The sequence below is a fragment of the Ovis canadensis genome, chromosome Y (assembly GCF_042477335.2).
Source record: "Ovis canadensis isolate MfBH-ARS-UI-01 breed Bighorn chromosome Y, ARS-UI_OviCan_v2, whole genome shotgun sequence".
NCBI classification, from domain to species: Eukaryota; Metazoa; Chordata; class Mammalia; order Artiodactyla; family Bovidae; genus Ovis; species Ovis canadensis.
The window spans coordinates 14,110,260-14,124,796 of record NC_091271.1 but is presented as its reverse complement, the minus strand read 5'-3'; the positions used below and the strand labels follow the sequence as shown (position 1 = coordinate 14,124,796).

Below are 14,537 nucleotides of genomic sequence, written 5' to 3'. Positions count from 1 at the left end.
TCTGAAAGAGTGCATGGGTATTAATGAAGCTTTATTTTCTATTTTAGCATATATACCTGTTTCATACTATAATAAGAGTGATAAAAGTTCATGATGCTGGTAAAATTGTCTCCATGAGGTATAGAGGGAGGTATCTAGATCCTGAGAAGAAGATGAAGATGATATTAGGAAGATGAAAAGATGGCCAGTACAGTGACCTGTTTGAAGATGTCAGAAACAAAAGTCTAGACTGCAGGTTGGATTTTCAAAACTACAATATATATGAAGTTTGCTTTAAAAAATAGAGTCTTTTTATTTTTTTGAAAGTAATAGTAGGGTATAAAAATGAAAATTAAAGGAGTAAACAATCTCTGCATTTTGGCATTTGTTATCAATTTTTACTTTTAAGAACCCAGTCTTCAGTACTCGTTTTTATTTGGAAGTGATATTACTGGCTGACTGCTCTCTCCCCCTTTGGACTCTCCTTTTTCTCCATCAGATCACCTCCATCTCATCCCTCCCCCTTCTCTTCTCTACCCAACTCTGAATATCTGTGTGTTACAGACAGTGCAGAACACTTAGGGAACTGATTGCTGGCTGGATCTGTCTCTCTCCTTTTGATTCCCCCCCCTGGGGAATCTTTATCCTCCTGGCCACCTCTGTCTCCTTCCTCCCTCTTCTCTTCTTTGTATAACTCCGTAAACATCTCTGAGTTATCCAGACTGTGGAGCACACATAAGGAAGTGATTACAGGCTAGCTTGCTCTTTCCTCTTTTGATTCCACCTCATCTCATTCAGGTCACCTCGAACTCCCACCTCCCTCTTCTGTTCTTCATGTAACTCCGTGAAACTCTCTGGGTGTCCCTCACTGTGGAGAAACCTTTCATCTTTAACCTAGATGTTTTATCAATGGTGCTGTATAGAAGGAGAAGTCTTGAGACTACTGTAAAAATAAGACTGAAAACCAGAAGCAGAAGGCTTAAGTTCAAATCCTGAGAACACCAGATAACTGAATCCAGGGAACATTAATCGACAGGAGCTCATCAAACACCTCCATATCTAAACTGAAACCAAGCACCACCCAAGGGCCAACAAGTTTCAGAGGAAGACATACCACAAAAATTCTCGAGCAACACAGGAACACAGCCCCAAAGTTACTCCAAACCCATTGACATCTCATAAATCATTAGTTAGTTAGTTCAGTCACTCAGTCGTGTCTGACTCTTTGCAACCCCATGAAGCGCAGTACACCAGGCCTCCCTGTCCATCACCATCTCCCGGAGTTCACTCAGACTCACGTCCATCAAGTCAGTGATGCCATCCAGCCATCTCATACTCAGTCGTCCCCTTCCCCTGCCCCCAATCTCTCTGAGCATCAGGGTCTTTTCCAATGAATAAACTCTTCGCAAAAAGTGGTCAAAGTATTAGAGTTTCAGCCTCAGCATCAGTCCTTCCAATGAACACCCAGGACTGGTCTCCTTTAGGATGGACAGGCTGGATCTCCTTGAAGTCCAAGGGACTCACAAGAGTCTTCTCCAGCACCACAGTTTCAAAACCAATTCTTCAGTGCTCAGCTTTCTTCACAGATTACTCAGCCATTAAAAAGAAAGAAATTCCAGCAGTTGCAGCAAAATTGATAATCCTTTAAGTAAAAGATCACTGGAGGGAGTTACTGAAGGGAATCCAAGCAGGTGCTCTTTCCTATAATCTCAGTCCTGAGAACTGTTTGCAGCTCTGCTCATTCCTGTTTTCCAGGAACTGATGAGGAATAGAGTCCTTGAGTAATGGCACACAAAGAAATGAAACATATTCGATCCCTTAAAGTCCCCTGACAATACAGAAAGAAGCAATGGTTACTGATTGGGGGAGGGTAGAGGGGAGAGGCAGGATAGAGGTAGGGCACTAAAGCACAAGTGATAAAATATATATGCTACAAGGATATATTATATGGCACAGGGAACACAGCCAGTAGTTTACGATAACTTTAAATGGAGTATGTGTGTGCTGTGCTTAGTCACTCAAGTTGTGTCCCACTCTGCAGCCGCATGGACAGTACCTGCCAGGATTCCCATGGGGATTCTCCAGACCAGAATAGGAGAGGGGGTTGCCATGCCCTCTTCCAGGGGATCTTCCCAAGCCAGGGGTTGAACCCAGGACTCCCACCTTGCAGATGGATTCTTTACCAGCTGAGCCACCAGGGAAGACCAAGAACATTGGAGTGGGTAGTCTGTCCGTTCCCCAGAGAATCTTCTCAATTCAGAAATCGAACTGGGGTCTCCTGCAGTCCAAGAACACTGGAGTGGGTAGCCTGTCCCTTCCCCAGGGGATCTTCTGGACCCAGGAATCAAACCAGGGTCTCCTTCATTGCAAGACAGATACTTTCCCAGCTGAGCTACCCTCAAGGCCTTTAAATGGGCGTAGCATCTAGAAAAATTGGGAATTGCTGTGCTGCACAGCTGAAATGAAGAGTAGCATAAATGAACTACACTGCAAAATGAAGGTAAAGAAAGAAACACACGGTAATGATAGGGCAGGGCTGTCAGCATTGTGGCAGAAAGTGAAAGCAGCTCCCTGGCCCCCCCAGGGGTGGAAGAAGGCAGAAGGTGCACCTACCCAGACTGATACTGGCCCAGCAGAGAGGGGCAGGTCCCTAGGCAGGCCAACAGGTGCAGCTGGCTCAGACTGGCTATCAGAGAACTTAGTGGTGTGCCAGGAGTGTGGCTCCCAGTTCAGCTCTTTCCTTCTGGGGGGAAAATAAAATAAAAAGATGCAGGTGACTCAGAAACTTCACACCAAGGATCATTTCCTGCCAAAAAAGGACTGAGAGGTGGAAATCATTTGTGTGATTCATGGCATCACTGTCAGGTGCTTCCTGTTAACATCTGGACACAAGCATTTCTGGTACAGCTTCCTTACTGGAGAACTGACCTGAGCACAGCATGACAATCACTAGCTCCCAGGGGCAAACAAGCCCTGAGGCTGCCAAAATGATTTTTTTTAATATGTTTTAAAATTGTTTTTAATTTTTTTTCAGCATACGGAATCCTGGTTTCCTGACTGGGGATAAACCCCACAGCCCTTGCACTGGAAGCTGGGCTGTAACCACTAGACTGCCAGGGAAGTCCGCCAAATTTCTTCTAGGTAAGAAGATACATACATCTTGAACATGGCTGTCCTGGAGTCAACAGGGAGTGCGTGCATGCGTGTGTGCGTGCGTGCGTGTGTGTGTGTGCGCGCGCGCGCGCGTGCTCATCACTCAGTCATATGTGTGTGTGTGTGTATCTGTGTTAGTCACTCAGTGATATTGGAAACCCATGGACTGTAGCCTGCCAGGGTCTTCTGTCCATGGGATTGGTGTGTGTGTGTGTGTGTGTGTGTGTGTCTGTTAGTCACTCAGCTGTATCTGACTCTTTGCAACCCCATGGACTGTAGCCCTCCAGGCTCATCTGTCCATGGGATTCTCCAGGCAAGAATACTGCAGTGGGTTGCCATTCCCTTCTCTGGGGGATATTTCTGACTCAGGGCTCGAATAGAGTTATCTTGCATTACAGTCAGATTCTTCATCATCTGAGCCACCAAGGAAGTGCTAACTGGGACCACTGGACACGTGTTACTCTGAGCCTGTCAGAGTTCAGTGGGGACTCTGTGTGTGTGTGTGTGTGTGTGTGTGTGTGTGTGTGTGTGTGTGTGTGTTTGTCATTCAGTCATAGCCAAATCTTCGCAAACCCAGGCTCCTCTTTCCATGGGATTGGGGTGGGTATTTGTGTGTGTTAGTCACTTATTCTTAGCTCACTCTTTACAACCCATTGGACTGGAGCCTGACTGTAGCCAGGCTCCTCTCTGTCCATGGGATTCTCCAGGTAAGGATACTGGACTGGGTTCTCATTCCCTTCTCCAGGTGATCGTCCCAACCCAGGATTGAACCCTGGTCTGTTGCATTGCAGGAAGATTCTTTATTCTTTGCCATCTGAGACACCAGGGAAGCCCTAATGGGGACCAGTGAACACATATTGCCCTGAGCCTGTCAGAGTGACTTAAGTCATCCAAGGTCCCCCATGGTGGGAATCATCATGCTCTAGGCCAGCAGGCTCCAGTCCATTCCTACCAGGACTTTTTAATTTGGCAGGAGCTTTCCCTTCCCCCACTATGTTCACCACCATGCATGATGGCTTATTATGGTTTGACCACATGTGCCCAGATGTTGCAAATCTTTGCAGCTGTCATTATGAATGTCACAGAGAATCCAGTGCAAGCTGCTGGGTGAGGAGATGGTGCATATATGCCTGTCCTCCTCCTGCAATTTAGGACAGGTCTAACTTTGCTATGGACAACTTCAAATTGGAGCTAAAGGGCACAACTGCGCCTCTAAGTACCTGATGCATGTCATTCTTCCAACAGGCAAGAACGGTAAAGATTCTTAATGCAATAATGAATATTAATGAAAACCAAGAAAGTATTTATAACACAAACCTTCCAATTACTCAGATAATTAATGAGGAAAAAAACAAACAAACAAAAAACCCTATGGGTGCCACAAATGCAGAAAGTGTTGACTTGACTGTCCATGAATTGAAGCAGAGAATAGATGAATCTATTGCACCTCAGGAGTAAAGTGATTGTAAAACCAAGATTGTACCTCATAAAGCTTCTCAAAATCCTCATAAGGAAGCTTCTGGCTATGTGAATTTCATTTTCAGAAGGCTTTTTCTATGCTATAGTATCCAGAATGTCATTCATCTTCCTTCACAGGTAATCAGTGAAGGGAGAAAACTAGACAGACTGCAGGCAAAGGAAAGAGAGGCTCAGAAAAGCAAAGGCCTCACACTGTGTGGCAACTCACTGCAACTCTGTAACTAGAAAGAGTGGGAAACCAGCTAGTTTACTGGGAGGATCTCCATAGCGAGAGGAGTAAATGTTTTTCATCCTATTTTAAAAGTTAATATAGGCAGACCACAGAGTTATTCTAAGTTATTCTGGGTTCCAGACCCTCACAATGAAGCAAATATTGTAATAAAGCTAGACATAGGAATGCTTTGGTTTCCCAGTGTATATAAAATTGTGTTACACTACATTTGAATCTACTGAGTGTGCAATAATATGTCTAAGAAAACAATGTACAGATATTAATTTAAATTAAAAAAATGCTTACCATCATCTGGGCCTTCTGAGTCTTAGTAGTAATTTGAGTAAAGCCAAGGATCACTGACCACAGATACCATAACAAATGTGATACTAAAAAAAAAAAAAAAAAGAAAGAAAGAAATACTGTGAGAATTACCAAAACTTGAGACACGAAGAGACAAAGTGAGCAAGTACTGTTGGAAGAATGTCACTAACAGACTAACTAATAGCACAAACAGCTTGAGAGGGCTGCCACATTTTTTAATCTGTTAAAAACAAAACAAAACACCAGGATCTGTGAAGCACAATTCAGCCAAGAATGTCTACACGTGGGTTTCACAGATGGCTCAGTGGTCAAGAGGCAACCTGCCAATGAAAGGAGAGTCAGGAGATGCAGCTTCCATCATTAGGTTGGGAAGATCCTTTGGAGAAGGAAATGGCAACCCACTCCCATATTCTTGCCTGGGAATCACATGGACACAGAAGCTTGGGGTGCATGGGATCACAAAGAATCAAACCCAACTTAGTGACTGAACAACAAGGTCTATACACAGATACATGTTTCTACTTTGAGAAGACACAGCCAATGTTCACAGTACTAATTATGGCTTTTAAAAACAAATGAAAGCACAGTGGAAACTGTTGTACCCACAAGCTCTAAGTGAGGAACTGGGGCTACTGGGGACAGTGACATTTTCCTAAAACGTGTGTGCTCTTGTCAGATCATCAGACTTTCCTCAAATATAATAAACATATTTGGGAATCAAGAGAGGTTCCCTGATAGAACAGCTGATAAAGAATCCACCTGCAGTGAAGGAGATCCTGGTTAAATTTTTGGGTCAAGACGATTCCCTGGAGAAGGGATTAGCTACCCATCCACTCCAGTATTCTTGAGCCTCTCTTGTGGCTCATCTGGTAAAGAATATGCCTGCAATTCAGGAGACCTGGCTTTGATCCCTGGGTTGGGAAGATGTCCTGGAGAAGGGAAAGGCTACCCATTCAAGTATTCTGGATTGGAGAATTTTCCCTGGACTGTCCATTAGGCCACAAAGAGTCAGACATTGCCCAGCGACTTTTACTTTTCAGGTAGTTTGTCAGCCCCACTGGTGGCTAAACAACAGTATGTTTTTGTTTTTGTTTTTGTTTTTTCCCCTTTTTCTTTTTAAAAATAATGTATTTTTAAAAAATATTTATTTATTTGGCTGCATTGGATCTTAGTTGTGGCATGCCAGGATCTTTATTGCGTCTGGTGGCATCTTTCCTTGCATCTAATTGTGGTGTTCAAGCTTTCTTGCTGCACAAAATATGGGATCCTGTTTCCATGACCAGGGGTTGTACGGGCATCTCCTGAGTTGCAAGGCAACTGCAAGCACTGCACAGCTGGGGAAGTGGCCCCTGGAGTTGTCTGGATGAGAGATAGGAGGGCATTTGGCTGAGAGCTGGTCTCTGACATCACAGTTATTGGGACCAGATTGGGCAGAAAAGCACAGGGGACCAAACTTTCTGGCACCACTTTAGAGTTCTCAGGTGGAATAGACACAGGAGGGACGATATAAGATACTCATCTCAGACTTGTGATTCTTCTATACAATATAAACACTCGGCGGCGGTGGTGGTGGTGGTGTAGTCACTAAGTTGTGTCTGACTGTTGCGAATCCATGGACAAAGGATCTTGGCAGGCAGGCTACAGTCCATGAGATTCTCTAGGCAAGAATACTGGAGTGGGTTTCTGTTTCCTTCTCCAGCAAATATTTGAGTGGCTTTCAACCACCAGGAGACTGCCAGCGTGGGACCTTTGAGACACGGCTGCAGGGTGCACAGGCCACAAGTGAACTAGTGAAGTCACTCAGTCATGTCCAGCTCTATGTGATGCCGTGGACTGTAAGCTTACCATGCTCCTCCGTTCATGGGGTTTTCTCCAGGCAAGAGTCGGTTGCCATTTCCCTTCTCCAGGGGATCTTCCTGATCCCAGGGATCAAACCCAGGTCTCCCACATTGCCCAGAGATGCTTTGCAGTTGAGCAACCAGCCATGGGCCACAGGATGTGCCAAATCAGGTGAGTAAGATACCCCACTATGAGTGGACAAGGGATACCTGTTCGGGGTTAACTGCCTCATATGTATAGGTAGGGAAGACCGACACCTAAGTAAAGTGCCCTTGAGCCGTTGGGGAGGAAGAGCCCCCAGAAGACATTAGACGGGAGTGGACCTGAGTGCTACTGAAGGAATGCCACCCTCCCTCACTGTGGGCCACAACCAGACACAAGCCAACTTGGCTGCAGAAGACCAGCAAAGATGTGTGCCCCTTCCTGGGGGAGAGGAGGATGGGATAAGTCACCCCAGAGATATGCAAAGCCAGGCAGGCAGTGATGCTTGGGAGAAAAGAGCACAGATCTGGCTGTTACAGGGAGGTGCTGATGCGCCTGGTGTGGGGAGCTCTGAATCCAGCAGCTCTGCAAACAGAATGGGGCTGAGTCTAAGCCATGCCCACTGGGAGACTAACAGTGTGGCTGGTCACCCCAAGAAATAGAAGATACATACTTTCTACTCCAATGTTTACTGCAGCTTCGACATCTTACAGAAAATATGTGTATTGTAGAAAATATGGCACATTTAAAAACTAGAAGTCAGGTAAGACAACAAAGGATAGTAACCCATAACCTAAAGATGACCATGAGTAACATCTCTCTGCATCTTTTTCCCCCTGTTTCAGATAGTTCAAGATTTCGTGGGGTCTTTCTCTCTGCAGCCTTCTGGGTTAGGTGAGCATTTCTCCATGCCCCTGTCACTCTTCTAAAATGTCTTTTGGCTGTGTGACATACATGATCCTAGTTCCTGATCTGGGATCAAACCTAGGCCTTCTGCATTGGAAGCAGAGAGTCTTAACCACTGAACCACCAGGAAAGTACCTGAAGTGTCACTTTTAATATGGCCTAGTATTCCTTCCATGTAAATGCTGAAAAGCTATGGTGTTGACTAGTAAAACACTAGCTTGTCTAGTTTCCAAATCAAATTATCTGTCTGAAGGAGGGTTCCCTGAAACCTTTTCCACAAAGTGAAAGAAAGTGAAGTTGCTCAGTCATGTCCAACTCTTTGCAACTCCATAGACTATAGTCTGTCAGGCTTCTCTGTCTGTGGGATTTTCCAGGCAAGAGTAATGGAGTGGGTTGCCATTTCCTTCTCCAGGAGACCTTTCCAACCCAGGGATCGAACCCAGGTATCCCGCATTGTAGGCAGACGCTTTACCATCTGAGCCACCAGGGAAGCTCAGAGTGCACACCAAAATTAATCTCAGTTTGAAAAAGAAACTGTAGCCCACTGGGCTCCACTGTCAATGGGATTTCCAGGCAAGAATACTGGAGTGGGTTGGCATTTCCTTCTCCAGGGATCTCACCAACCCAGGGATCAATCTCAGGTCTCCCACACTATGGGTAGACTCTCTGCCCTCTGAGCCACAAGGGAATCCCAGTATAATTTGTTATTAAAAGTAATTTTACATGGAAGGTAGTGTATTTTTTTAAGGAAGAGGTTTAGATCACAAATATTAAAAATGCTAGGATACCACTGAAAATTAAGAATGGATCTAGGTATTGAAAATTCATTTTTTAGAAAGGAATTATTAAAGTAAGCACTTGAATGAAATGTTCACAATGTCATTTAATTCTTCTCTCAAAAATAAATAAAAATAATGTGAGTGCTGGGTTATTTTCCAAATGCAGCAAAAGAGCCAGTGCCTCAGAAATTAAGCACAGCCTTCATGTGGTCCTGACAAGCATGGTGGGCCTGACAATACTGGGTCTGCAGGCTGGGAGGCCAGTGAGGAAGGCAGGGCCTGGCTGGACACCATGACAGGAGAACTACAGGGTGTGTGTTCTGCAGGTGACACTGGCCATGGGAAGAGTTCTTGGGAAATAAAATTGACAGTGATGCTTCAGGGCATCTTAAAAGCAAGAGTCAGAGTGGATGGCAGTGGGGAGGGCCTTGCAGATAAAAGGAGAGCCTGGAAAGTCCTGCAAATGCTTCCCACATAGTACTGGAGACAGACAGGTCTGAGTACTGGGTACTACTGAGATGAGCTCCAGGCAGGGAGCCCCTAGAGCTTTGGGAAGCAGGGTGACCGAGGTCTGTGTGATGTGGACAGTGTGCCTGGGCTGGAGGAGAGCAAAACTGCCAATACCCTTTTTATTAAGTTTTTTGAAATCAGCAAAAGCACCACCCTACAGACACTAGGAGAAGAGTCTTGAGAGTCGCTGGCACTGCAAGGAGATCCAACCAGCCCATCCTAAAGGATATCAACCCTGAATCGGAAGAATTGATGCTGAAGCTGAAGCTCCAATACTCTGGCCACCTGATGGGAACTGACTAATTGGAAAAGACCCAGATGCTGGGAGAGATTGAAGGTGGGAGGAGAAGGGGGTGACAGAGGATGAGATAGTTGGATGGCATCAGCAACTCGATGTACATGAGTATGAGCAAACTCCCTGAGATAGTGATGAGCAGGGAGGCCTGATGTGCTACAGTCCATGGAGTCACCAGTAGTTGGAAAAACTGCCATTGAATAACAGATACTGAATGAAGCCTTGTCCTGAGCTGCAGCTGCCTTCCTGTCCTGGTCAAGCCTCTCTGTCTCCACAGCTGTCTCTGCCTCCCACCATTCCAAGGTCCCTGCAACTCAGCTCTGCAATCAGGCCCTCACTCTGCAACCCTTAGGTGTTCCCAGCAGCCAGGGAGTGACACCCAGGTCCCTGAGGCGCTGTTGTGTACTCCCTGTGTGGGCTGCCTGTGATGGCAGAAGGCCTCCTGGCTATTCAGAGGTAAGGCAGGATCTGGGCTAGATGCACAGCTCTAGCTCCAGGCTAACCCCTATCCCCACCCCAAATATCTCCTCATCCAGCCTCTTTAGGAGACCCTGGCATCAATGACATAGGTCCACATCTGTGTCTCCAGCCTGGCTCAGTCTTAAGAGGACGGCTCAGTCTTAAGAGGTCAGCTCAGTTCAGACGTTCACTTCCAGCCCTCCCTCCTCACATCAGGGCCACCACTTTTCAGAGTTTTCCTTGTCCCTGCCCATCACCTCGTCAGCTGCCAGCGCCCCAAGGGCAGGAAGCAATGGTATGATGTTGGTCGCCTAGCTGGAGTGCTTCCGACATACTGTTTAGTGGTGGAGTGTTCTCGGCTCCCTCCCTGCATGCAGTGATCTGACAACACATCATTATTGGTGAAAGGTATAAGAGGCCAGTAATTCCTGCCTTTATACACAAGGAGAAAGAGGCACAGATAAAAATTCCCCAGTGACCTCAATGGCAGAAACTGACATCAGACATCAAAGCATTTTAGGCAAATGCCATGGCTGAGTAGCAGCATTTGCATGATATAAAAGCTTCAGGGTTCCACTCCATGAAGCTTTGGCACCCCTTATCTGTCCCCTAGCCAAGACAAGCTCATAGTTGTCTTGGACACTCCTGTTCCCCAGGTGTATTCACAGGAAAGACCACATAGATAAGCCACATAATGAACACAGGCAGCATGGGAAGAGCCAATGACTGGTGCCAGAGTCCAGCTCCAGCAGCCAGGAATTCAACCTGAATGGATGGGCAGTGTCAACGAGAAGCTGAGGCAACCGTTTTTTTGGACTGCCTGTTTATTTCAAGCTTATGATTCTCTTGTATTCTTTTACAAAAGCATTGGGTCAGAGGTTTGATATTTTTAGTTCCCATTGACCCAGATTTTTTTTTTTTCAAAAATCATTGTTGACCCTCAAAAGGAGTTCCTTCCTCAGTGATTCTGTTATCTACTTTTTCTCATGTGTCCTTGTGAATACATTGTAACTCATGCTAATGTCTGAACTGCATACCACATTCCTCATTTTAATTCTTATCTTTCTAAGTCCTGTTTGCCCCTAGTATCCTAAGCTCACTGTTTCTTTGAAAGGACTTCTAGCTAATAATATCTCTAAAGTGTCTAATTTCTATAAGCTATAGTAGAATATGCTAACATTACAGCAATCCTTAAATCTTTAGCTTCTAACTATTTTAATTATTCCAAAGCCCTAAATTTAGCAAACTCCTTTGCCGTAAATACTTTTCTCACAAATAGGCTTCAGATAGGAATCCTTCCCATGGTCTCAAGCTGTGGCCTCTGTGCTCACCCTGGAACACTCTTTTGTAAAAGTCCTTGAACAAATGTCAGTGATTAACTTTATGAATTATTCTTTGAGCACAGCTGCAGAAGGCTTTATGCCTTCTCATGCTCCTCTCAAAAACAATAAGCACCTTAATACTCTCTTGTGTCAACTCAGCTGAGGAAAGGAAAAAAACAAGTCAGAATCACAAAGCCTAACTCCTTAATTCTGGATCTGTGCCTACAGAACAAAGGGAGGGGGTTTAGGCCATGCTTCTATTTTGTCAGTAATGCCTAATGCAGCTCCGGACAGAATGGGCTGTTTTTCTGTTAACTTATGAAAGTGGGGGGTGGGGGGCAATTATCTCATCCAGCACTGTTGCTGTTGCTGTTTAGTGGGTTAGTCATGTCCAACTCTTTTGCAACCCCAGTGACTGTAGCCCACCAGTCTCTGTCTGTGGGACTCTCCAGCAAGAATACTGGAGTGGGTTGCACTTCTATCTCCAAGGTATTTTCCCTGATTCAGGGATGGAACCCTGGATTGGCAGGTGGATTCTTTACCCCCTGAGACACCAGCAAAGCCCAACCCAGCCACAGCAACACTAAAAATGCTTTGTCCAAACTACCAGAAATCTTGGTGCATATATCCAATTGTTGAACATGTGGTTTCAGTCAACTCGATGTTTTTGTAAAGGTACCAACCAAACTTTCTGGTTACATTTCAACCCTATAATGAATATTTTGATAAAGATACCACAGACATTCAAAGGAGCAACCATTAACATGACTAAATATGTTAAAAATAAAAACAAAAAAGGTGCAACTATTAACATAACTAAATATAAATGAACAAAACTAAATATAACATAACTAAATATAAGCTACAGAGTCTGTGAGTCTTAAGGGTGTGCAAACAAAAATATGTGCAACATTCTCTGAGTGCCTTAATATACCATCATCTTTTCTCACACCACATTTCATCAACATCATTCTGCACGCCTTTCAATGGAAACTAAATCTTAACTGTTTACCATTCTCTTCTTGGCTAAGAATAGGAAACATCTCACATGATTCACCTGATTCATTTGCTTAAACCATATCCTAAATATACATCTGAAAAGAAGCACCCTTTCCCTAAATAAAGCAGTTATGTTCCATGTGTGTGTATGTTTTTCCCCCTCCTGATTTTATTTAATAGAAACAAGTCTGATCTATGTGGTGTTTCTTTTTCCTCTCCCGTTTTATGTAATAAAAACAATGACAGAAAACAGCCCAAGCAAGTCAGCATGTGTCCAATATAAATGGTGGTTTCTATTTTGATAAGAAAATAAGCATAGTAGCCAGCAGCCATAAGCCCCCAAATGGTCAAAACAGCAACATTTCCCCTGAAATGTGAATGAAGGGTCTCAGACCACTCTGCAGAAGCATCCCCAGTAAGACAGACACCCTGGAACATGCTGAGTTTCTTCCTGAGGAAGAGCTCTCCAGGAGGGGAAAGTGAGAAGAAAGGAGTAGTAGAAGGGAGGAGAGAGGAGAAAGGGAGAAGGAGGGGAGAAGTGGGGAATGGGAGGGAGGGAGCCAGAAGTTGAGGGATAGGGGGAAGGAGAGGGAAGGTGAAACAGGAATGGGGAGGAAGAAGGGGGGAGATGGAAGAGGGAAAGAGAGATGGGCAAGGGAGAGAGAGTAGGGGAAGGGAGAAGCAGGGTGCGGGGCGGGGGGGGGGGGGGTGTGTGGGCGTGGGCGTGGGGGGGGTGGGCGTGGGGGCGGGTGGGCGGGGAGTGGCGGGGAGAGAGAAGCAACTCCAGAAGGAAATGCATCCCCTTGAACACAGAGTTTGTGTCCCAGGAAGAATTCTGGAGGAGTGGAGGGGGGTGGGAAGAAGGGAGGCCAGAGGGAGAAGGGGGAAGAGAGAAGGGAGGGGGAGAAAGAGAAGGAAGGGGGATGGGAGAGGAGAAGGAGGAAAGGCAGGAAGGGGAGGGAGGGGAGAAGGGAGAGGGGAAGAAAGGAGAGGTGGGTTAGAAAGGAGAGGAGAGGGAGAGGAATGGGAGAAGGGGAGAGAGAAGAAGGGCAAGGGAGAAAGCAGAAGAGGAGGGAAAGGGGAGAAGGAGGGTGGGGGAGAAAGAGGAATGGAGAGAAGGAGGGCGAAGGGGACAGGAAGAAGAGAGAGGAGGGATAGAGGCGGGGAGATGCGAGGGGAAGAGAGAAGTGGGCGGAGAGGAGAAGAGGGGGAGAAACAGAAGGGGAGCAGACGGGAAAGATGGGGAGGAGTAAAGCTTCTCCAGTAAGACAGACATCCTTGAACGTACAGAGTTTCTTTCCCAGGAAGAGCTTTCAAGGAGGCGAGGGGGCATGGAAGAAGGGAGGGGAGGGGCAGAAGGGAAGGGAAAAGGAGAGAGGGGGAGGGGAGAAGGAGCAAGGAGGAGACAAAACTTACCAGTCCTAGCCACCCCTCTCTGCTTGCAGGTTCAGGAGCATCTGCTTTCATCACTGCTGGGTCCACACACACAGCTGCCTACTCTAGGACAGTTCCAAAGAGCCAGTGGCAGAGGGGAGGCCGGAAACGCTGCTGGCTCCGTGGGTGCCAGGGACTCTCTGCAGCTCAGGGCTGTGGAGAAACACGCACATGTGGCAGGGAAACTGCTTTGGCGGGCATGCTGTCACTGGAGCAGACACCTGCCTGCTTTAAAAGTGTCACCATGCCACCATGTCTGGCTAACCCTCACTGCCTCCAGCAAAACCTGCCTCCCTGGGTGTTAATCTGCTCATGAATGTGAGCTTAGTGGATAAAAGTCTTAAGACTTCCAGCAAAGAGGGAGAATAACAAAGAATCTGCCTTGTGGACAGTGTGGTCCTGGAAAAACGGCTCACAGCAGTGGGCGGATGGCTCAGAGTGAGAGGAAGGATAAAGTGGCAGGTGAAGTGCATTGTAAACAAAACTCATATTTACGAGATAAATGTGGCAGAAGGATCAAAAGAGCTATTCCAAGCCTCACAGTATGGTTTATGGCATGATACTCAGAAGACATTTTCTGAACGGTGAATGAAATTCCATGGAGTCCTAAAAGGGAATTGAGGATGGTGGATGAGGTTCTGGCACTATGCAGGCAGGGATTTTAGTTCATGTTTGACAACACCCAGCAGACACAGCCTGAACCCAGCACTGGCAAGAACTCCCCCTTCCTCAGTGGATTTCCAACAGAGAGAGGCTTACAAACAACCTTGTTAATCAGGAAAACTCTGCAAGTGACCCAACTTGGGGTGTTAACCTTTTCCAAGCACATTTGCTTAAGCTAATGGCATGACTGCAGTGGCCCTCAG

General features: G+C 46.0%; 1 long non-coding RNA gene across 2 annotated transcripts; it reads right to left on the bottom strand.

The window, feature by feature from the left end:
* Window positions 1–262: 262 nt before the first annotated feature.
* LOC138431394 (uncharacterized) lies at window positions 263–13,754 on the bottom strand. Of its 2 annotated transcripts, XR_011253669.1 has the most exons (5): window positions 13,654–13,754; window positions 5,129–5,211; window positions 2,593–2,722; window positions 2,143–2,257; window positions 263–1,807 (listed from the first exon to the last, which is right to left on the bottom strand). It is a non-coding gene; the product is annotated as an uncharacterized lncRNA (long non-coding RNA). The 2 variants fall into 2 exon arrangements; XR_011253668.1 differs by having other exon boundaries at window positions 263–2,257.
* Between the last annotated feature and the right edge of the window lie 783 nt (window positions 13,755–14,537).